Consider the following 9331-nt stretch of genomic DNA (forward strand, 5'->3'; position numbering starts at 1 on the left):
ACAGAGCAAGCCAAAATGATAGAGTTAATGTCCCCGGGAACAGCCCTCCAACATGACAGACAGGGATTTGATAACTGAATATCCCAGTCCTTTGCCCTTCATTTGCGATAACTCTAAAGAATATTCTACACTCTCTCTGAGCACTGGTTGCCCACAATGGTAACTGGTTTGATAATATCCTCTTCGTGAACTTTCTGCCCTTTCCTGGCATAGTCTTCTACTCTCTACTGCTGTTTCTGGGATCACATCCTAGAATCCCCCTCTCAGAGGCTGGGGCATGGAGACCACACAGTGGCAGAGGAGATGGATCTGTAAATGAAACTTAACAAGCTAGCTCAAGAGGGGGTAGCAGGAGGAGAACCAGAGTCACGGATGCTTTATTATAATTGTGAAAGAATCCTGAGCTTGTCTGCATGTTAGTGGAAAGGATATAGGAGAGAGAAGGTTTAGAGGAATCCATGACAAATACTTTTTTTCCCCTCACACTGTTGGTTAAAATATGAAAGAAGAAAATGAAAGGAAAGAAAAACATGATATGGTTTTTGCATCACAACACTTAGGAGTCCTCTTTGTAGGTGTGACCGAGGCACAAAATTTCCTCCTCAGAAGAACAAAACCAGCTCTGATGTTCATGGATTTTTGTTTGTTTAGGAATTCCCAGGATCTCTAGAATCCACTGTAACCACCCGTGACACATTCCTCACTCCAGATGTGAATGCTAAAGACTCAGTTGTCAGTTGAATACTCTTGTACTATTTCCTCAGCCATTATTTTAAGGAATGCATTTGAATAAAATGCACTTTTGGCACCATTTTTAAGAATGGATGATGATTTATGCTTTTCTTGCAGGGACAAGATGGCTCTGGGCATGAGTCATGGCTGTACGCTGGGAAGATTCCGATGGGAACCTTGCTCTTGCTGGTTGATCCAGACCTTACATGGACTTGAGGCCGTGTGTGGCTTTTATTAACATGTACATTTTGCTTGTTAAGGCTCGAACTTCATCTTTTCCCTCCCAACTCGAGCCCTGTTTGTATTTCACATACACCTGATTCAGAATCTATGCTTGGGACTCAGAGTGTCTGGGGAATAGTCATTTGGAAAAACTTTGATTATTCATCAGCTAAAATAGGATGATGTGTTCCCAGCTGCGGCTGGGAAATGGGCTATTTTTCTGCAGGGGAGCAGATTCAAATGGCAGACAAAGTTCTAATTCTTTTCACATCTCTGTCTCCATGGGGCAGCTTTGGTGCAAATCAGAATTGTCCCTGGGTCAAGAAAGCTATGAACCACAGCACAGCCTTGTACTTTTCTCATTTGCAGAAAGAGTCGCTTTACATGCAGCCTTCAGATGTCATTTTCCCAGTGAAAAATCCCTGCGCCAGAGCAGATGTTCCCTGGAAGCAACACCGGAGTCTTTCAGGAGCCAAGGTGAATGAACTGTAAGACTGATTCTTGAAGTTTTCCACATTAAAACCATTTCTGTCATTGTCCTTGGCACTGGTTCTAAAAAAGTGTTCTATAGCCTTGCTTCTCAGGCTTGACCTGTGTACAGATCTCCTGGAGACTTTGTTAAACCTCAGACTCTGTTTCAGTAGTTCTGGGGTGGGGGGGCTCAAGTTTGTGCATTTCTGACCAGCTCCCAGAAGAGGCTGATGCAGATCCATGTTGATTTCTGAATCCTACTCGGAGTAGCAGGGGGATACAGAAAGTGGGTCTTGCAAGATGCTGTCCAACACAAAGGGTCTCTGGCCTGATAAGTTCAAGAAAAAAATAGGTTGCATTTTTACCTTCCTCTTCAAAACCCTGCAAATGAATAAATTAAAGACTCTGAGAAGATCTTCCTGAGGAAGTCTGATACAAAACTAACAGACCATAGAACCATATTATGGTATGCCATGCTATCTCTTAAGAACCTAGGGAACTTGATTTTTGTGAAAGGAAATAAACGTCTGTTGTGTGGTCTCCATTCAAATATTTGTCCAGGCACTTAAGCAGATTGAAGGGGGGGGTTAGAAAATGTTTGACCTTCTTTGTAGTGACCCTGGTAACCCTTCTCAGGTGAGTGTCACTTGTTCTCCAAATGAGCAAGGTTACAAGTCAGGCTCCCGATATCCATGGTAGAACAGTACATTTTCCACCTAGAGTTCTGGTATTTGAAGTGTATGGTGCTCCCTTCAACCAGCTCAAAAAGTTGTTAGAGGTTTAGCTGCCACCGTGCTCTTGTCAAAAGATGAGCTGAGAAAGTGATACACGAGAAAGCTAGATGAGGGGAATTTAAATCCCTTCAACCATCTTAAATTGTTTGCAAACTTCCATGTGTTTATGTATCAATCCTCTAATAAGTTCCCAGGAAGATTCCTGAACCTTTGCTCCAGAAATGGTCATCTTTTGGGTCTTAGGTATATTCTAAAAATCTTCATTTTAGTAAGCATTCCAAGAATTTTCTGATGCAGGTTCTTTGAGGACCACATTTGTAGATTAAGTCCTGTTTCCTTAGAGGCAGAGCACAAGAAACTGGCCCAAAACAAGCTTCCTTGTTTTGGCTCTCTAAACATGCACCTTTGTGAGTCATGTTTTCATGCTCTGCCCTGGATTTTTGTGGAGGATATATATAACTGCATGGGAAAACATTAGCATTTTCTCTAAAACTGTTATTAAAGATATTGTCATTATATCAGAAAATCAGAAAATTCTGCAAAAAGACTCTACTGACAGAGAATTACAGCGTTGCTCCTGCAGTTTGGGGTGTAAGCTCAGCAGAAGAGCACACTTCTGGATGTGTTTTATTGTAAAAGCAAATGAAAAGTTTGCTCCTATGTCATGACACGTATTTGTATTAACATAAACATATAAACATGTTAATTTTACCCCAAATTGTTAAGTTGGTGTTCTAAGTCATCTGTGCCTTTATGTTTACCCTTGACATGTCACCATACTCCTGGGATATTCCACAGCTTGAGAATTGTAGCAGTATATCTTGATTAGGGTCCCAGAAATAATCAATAAATGGGTGAAGATTGTCAAAAGGTGCAATTGCCAGTTATGAGATCAATCAGTCCTGGGAATGTAGTATACTGCATGGTGACTGTAGTTAACAATACTGTATTGTATATTCCAAGGTTGCTAAGAAAGTAGCTCTTAGAAGTCTCATCAAGAAAGAAATGTGTAACTGTGTGGTGACAGATTTAACTAAACTAATTGTGGCAATCATCCTGTAACATATACATACATCAAATCATTGTGTTGTACAACTAAAACTAATACAATGTTATATGTCAATTGTATCTCAATAAAAAAAGAATAGTGTATCTCCTTTATAATTTGTTCCCAGAAGTAAAGGTTGTCTTACATTCATATTCTGTGATGAGAATTACATTATTTCCTTTTCAAAATTTAAGCTTGGTCGGTAGGATGTTCAGGGTAGAATTACTAAACAACAGTGATTTTTTATTAGTTTTGTTGCTGAGTATATTTGTTGAAAATTTCCAACTTTTCTGTATACGTTTAATTTCAGTAGTTCTGAATTCTGTTAATTCTCTTATTTGGCAAGTGATTTTAAATCTAAGGCACTTTAGATTTTTAAGCTGATAAAGAATAAATTATTAAGGAATTTTTACTGTTGACTTAAATTCTCTCAACCACCGATGTCTTCTTACCATTGATTTTTCAATCAGAAATACTCTTCAAGGGAGGGAGTGGAGGAGGTTCAATTACACAGGAGTGACACCAGGGAATGTTTTTGGAATGATGGAGTTGTTATATATCTTGCTTGTGGTGGTGGTCACACAAATCTACATGTATGTTAAAACTCAGAATTTTACCCACCCCCAAAAGTTAATTTTATTGTGTTAATTAAAAAATAAAATCAAGAGTAAGGATAACCACAAAGAAAGAAATACTCTTCAGTTTTATTGTGGTTGATTCAGGTTCTTCCTGAGGGCTTGGAAACAAAAACCCAGAATGGTTCTGTTATCAGGGTGACTAAAATGCAAGTGGAAGACAGAGATCAGGAGGTCACGAGAGAACAAAGATCATTCTGTTTGAAGACTTCTGGGTGGTTCTGCCCCCTTTTTATGGAGCTTCAGAAGCCATATTACGGCATTCTTCCAACCTCATTTAGTGGTATTACTATAAAGCATTTTTGCATCTCTTCTCTCACTCAACCCTCCCCATAACACTACCAGCCCTGCATCATCTTTATCTTAAAGACTGAAGATTGATGCCCAGAAGTTATTCAAGGACCTACCCAATGTCAATCAAACAAGAAGCAGAACTGACATTGGAATTTGATCTTCAATTACCAAACCACAATTGTTCCTCATGGACCTCAGCTGCCAACACTTGCTCACTTGATGCCATATAGTAGGCGTGAATAGTCTCATTTGTCACAGCCTCTTGGCTCTGCCATCTGTCCAAATGGAAAAGTACTGGGCTGGATAATAACTAAGTAAAAGGTATGTGTAAGAAAATAAAGGAAAAACATATTAGTTTTAAGAAATCAATGTTCTACAGTTTGATAAAATGTCGATTGAATGCTTCTCTTTGGACCTAAGATATTTGGGTTTGTTTTAAAATGAGATACAGAGATGACTTTAGCACAAAGGAATTTTTTTAAAAAATTCCAGCTCATTGGCTAAATAAAGCATATTATTTTAATAGAAATGAAGTCCACATGAGTATTGCACACAGATAAGTTTTTCATCAGCAAACCACATTCTCCCCGTGCCTAAGTGACGTCCTCGCCTGGGAATTAAATGACACCAACAGAATATCATGGCAACCAGTTAACATTGGAAAACAAAATGGAGCAAAACAACAACAACAAACAGTCAATTAACCTGTTGATTCTTCCATGTTATATGAAACCTCCACTCTGATTCTTAATCCCTTAATTGCCCCTTCCTTTAGTAGACACCCAGCAGTGGATCATATGGGTGCTGAATTGACCCTTTCAGGTTACGGTTATTAAGTTTCATGTTGAAGCTATTTAAGTGAAGTTTCTTCCTCTCTCTTTCTTACACACACACACACTGAAGTTCAAACAAATACTGAAGGGACATGATGAGTACTTAATAAATAATTATTGAAAATAGATGGATGGAGTTGCCTTGTATCTCAGTGGTTCTCACCATAGCCACCCAATGGGCTCCACATTGACCGTTGGTCACTGGATGGCCAGTAGGAGAAGGTTGTTATACAAATAACAAAAAACCCAGGGCAGAGCTATCATGGGGACATCATAGATGGACCACAAGCTTCTGGAGACCAGGAACATTTCTTACATTTTTTCTTTACCCGCCACTCTATCTAGCACAGTGCAGAGCACCTAGAAGATACCTAATAAAGCTTTCCTGGTTGGTGGAGTGAAAAAAACAACATCTGCTTCTCTCATTGGGAGAGAAGTTGTGTGGGAAATATTTATGGACTGAATAGAAGCCAGGAGAAGAGAATGAATATTCTCCCTCTTACCTTTCCCTTCAACTTCTTTATTTAGCATATATTATTAATTATGACAATCAATATTTGTAATAGAATATTAAATAATTTATACTACTGTTTTGATTTACCACTATTTTTATATTTATTTTGTATATAATCATAGCACACATTGCAAGTAATATCCAATATATCCATAAGGCACTATGTGTCCATAAGCTGTACATATTCAATATTTAACTTGTAATATGAGAAATTTTATTAAATGTGACATCCAGTGCAACGACCATAAAGCATATAACACAGAGTTGATTCTCCTTCAGTGGCAACTTCCTCTCTCTCCCTAGAGGAAGTGAAAACTTTGACCTAATGAAAGTGGTGAAACAAACTCTGCTCACATTGATTTGCCAACAAGAAGACCCACAGTCTAAATACAGAAACTGGACACAGGAAGTTCAGTATTTGTTTTGCATTATAAGGATATTGGAGCCATGGAGGGTTTTTTTTAAAATTTGTTTTGATTATTAGAGATTCAAACAATGTTTACATACAAGACACCAGTCTGTATGATACTATATACTGGCAGAGAGCCAGCCTGTACACATACTGCCCCTATTGTGTGCAGCAGACAGCCACCATTGGGCTTTGCCTTTTATAAATTAAATTAACAAACATTTAATGGAAACCAGCTTTAACAGATAGCTTGGCCAGATTTCGGAGAAAGTGTTCTTGATTTTGTTTTTTTCAGTTACTTCCCACTGACAGCTGTTGATAGAACCAGACTGTTACTAACTCTTCATCTTGTCTACCGATTTATATTGACACAACTTTTTTACATTTATTTTACGTTTTAATTTTAATTTTTTACTTTACTTTTTTTAAAAACAATTTTGGATTCTCCCAGCTACTTAGTTACTTCTTCCCTTCAAACACTGGGCTCTGATATGAGGTCACAGGCATTGTGGCTGGAGTCCCTAGAGAGAGGGTGCCTGGAGTAGAGTCCACTGGGGATGGTCCCCTTGCCAGGGGAGCACCAAAAAGTACTGAGAAGAAATTATTCCATATCCTCTTATCACATTCACTGTGTGGGGCAGCATTTTCCTCTCTTGTTTGTGGAATCCAGAGAGTTCTTTCTCTTTGTTTTCACTTTTCTAGTCCATTAAAGGTGCATTAAAGGCCCTAGAACCTTAGCGAATTCATTATGCATTTATGAAGTTCAATTCCTATGCACTCAAACCCTATCATGGAATTAACTGCCACATATGCATATGAAATCCTATTGTATTTTCTTATTTCATTTTATGGAAAAGTTTGTTTTTTGAAGATGCTTATTAATTTGCCAATATGACAATACTTTTCATTATAAAATTTTATTTTGAATACTTACAGTAATTCTCCTCTGAAAATAATTTTTAAGAATGAATTATTACTAATATTATCTATAGGCATGTATATCACACACTGTTAGTTATGATTTGTATGTATCTTAAATCTCCTAGTAAATATAAGGTTGCCAGATATAATAGAGTGTACTCAGTTAAATGTGAATTTCTGGTAAATCATGAATATTTTTTAGTGTAAGTGTATTCCAAAACATGCACAAGACACTAAAATATTAGTCATTTTTTTATGAAATTCTAATTTAACCTGGCATCTTGTATTTTTAGTTGCTAAATCTGCCAACTCTAAGTAGATCGTAAGTGTCTCCCGTCATCATAGTTTATGCTTCCCTTTTTCTAATACTTGCCTGGCCTGCATTGTGCTCTCTAATAGCATAAAATCTTAACTGCTAAAATATCAGACAGGGAATAGTTTTCCATGTTTGGTTCAAAGCTATTCACACATATTTTATAGATAGGGTATTTCTTAGGCACTATTTTAGGGAGTATGGGTTATAATTGATAATACTAAAATTGATTATGACTTATCTTTATCAGTCATGTCATTGCTCTTTAGTAAAATAAAGGCAGCAGGCGCCATAAAAAGAGGAGCAAACCATAAGTCTAGAGACCTGGGTTCTAGTTTCATCTCCGACACATTTTCTGGGTCTCTATATTATCATCTGTGACTGTGAGCACATCTATGGTGTCATAGATTCACTGCGTTCATGACTCAATTCCTTTCTCCTCCTCGTAACCACACCTTTTGACATAGGAGGTGGTGGAGTCTATTTCTGTGCCTCTTGATTCTGACTGTGGCCACATGACTACTTTGGGCCAATTAAATGTCAGCAGATGGGATACATGCAGAAGCTTGAAAACCAACTGTATATGTGTGTTTCTGCTTCCGTTAGTGCACAGCTGCCTTTGCCATGAGGGCAAGCCCTGGCTAGCCTGTTCGAGGGATGGGAGAGTGAGGTAGAGAAGAGCATTTAGCCTCTATGCATTCCTGACTCTCACCCAGGACAGGAAATAATCAGATTGAAAGATTGTACTTTTCTTCAAGAATCATTACTCATCATCTGTATGTAGATATCAGCAAGGTTTCAGGAAAACATATTCATACATGCATATTGGAGTCTTAAGAAAAATCTGATCTGGTCCTGAGCTTATAAAGGACCTACGGACAAACTTTATTTTTTATACTGCATCACCCTTTCTAAGTTTAAAGAAAATAAAGCAAGAAAGGATTATAGGATAAAAAGCAAATAAAAATGAAGTGTGAGTACCAAAGGCTGGTTGGTCTATGTAGTAAGTTTGGTGGGCAACTTAAGTTGAACGTGTGAAGGTAAAGTTTGGGTGCTCATTTGTGTGGGCATAGTCGTGGCAAAGGCTGGAAATTGATACTGCATGGAACTGACTTCATCCAGCTGCTCGCATGAGTTTCTCTGACCATCTGACTTGTTCTTTATGGCTGTTGTTGAAGAGAGTAGGGAGATATGAGCACTTTTCTGTTAGTGCCCTACTCCGCAGAATGTTGAATTGTCTCATCTCTGTGCGTTATTGAACTAAACTGCAGAATGTTGAATTGTCTCATCTCCATGCGTTATTGAACTAAACTTTTTTTCAAACTTTTTACATTTGTTTTCCATTTTTAATGGATTAAGAAGGAAGGATCAGACAGGGCCAGAGGTCTGATGCCTCCTTTTTTTTCCGCTGTGTCAAATAACAAAAATGTTACAATTTAGTAATGAGTTTGATGTCCTTTACTTAAGAGAAAACAATACATGGATTAGGGGAGTACAGAGCTTCACAAACAGTGAGGAACACTTCCCAAGGGATTTTGGGCAAGAGCATTAGAAGCAGCAACTCAAAAACAAGGCATGGTTGTCTAGGAAGCCGGGGACTTCCTGGTAAGGAGAGCAGGTCCTGTTTTCTAGGGTAAGGTGAGCCAGCTAACGGTGAGCTGGAGGATATATGTTAGCTTTCCTAGACTGTGAGGCATTTCCCATAAGTTTGGGCTGACTTAGGTTGAGATTTGTGATGTGGGCCAGGCCACTGGGGCAACCTTTCTTTTGAAGGTCCCAATACATACAAATTTCCTTTATCAGCCAGTAGGTTTCTGTTTCAAAGGGCTGTGAGGGAGGGGAAGGAGAGGAAGGATTTAGGGTGACTTATTCCAGAACTAAGCCTTTATCATGTCTCCATATACTCCTTTCCTAGTAAGTAAACTGAATCCTTAAGGAGGGTTACCTGTGTTTAACCTGGGCTTAAATAAAACATGGAAAGTACCACGGATCAAAATTCTCACCAGACTGTGACAGGGGTATCACAGGGTCTACTTAGAAACTCATACAAATACCACAATTAGTCCTCCTCTTCCTAGTAATTTCACATTGCTAAGCAACCCTAATCTAACACCAGTAGGACTCAGAATAATGAAAGTAAATGAAAGCAGTGGGCATTTTCTTCAGTTTCTAACTTGGGAAGGAATTCCTAGATATAATAGGTAT

The 9331-nt window shown here is 38.4% G+C and overlaps 1 long non-coding RNA gene across 1 annotated transcript; it reads left to right on the plus strand.

Moving 5' to 3' along the window:
• Window positions 1–847: 847 nt before the first annotated feature.
• LOC117203890 (uncharacterized) lies at window positions 848–3172 on the plus strand. Its single transcript, XR_004486834.2, has 2 exons — window positions 848–952; window positions 1324–3172. It is a non-coding gene; the product is annotated as an uncharacterized LOC117203890 (long non-coding RNA).
• The last annotated feature ends 6159 nt before the right edge of the window (window positions 3173–9331 follow it).

Source organism: Orcinus orca, chromosome 16, assembly GCF_937001465.1.
Source record: "Orcinus orca chromosome 16, mOrcOrc1.1, whole genome shotgun sequence".
Lineage (NCBI taxonomy): Eukaryota > Metazoa > Chordata > Mammalia > Artiodactyla > Delphinidae > Orcinus > Orcinus orca.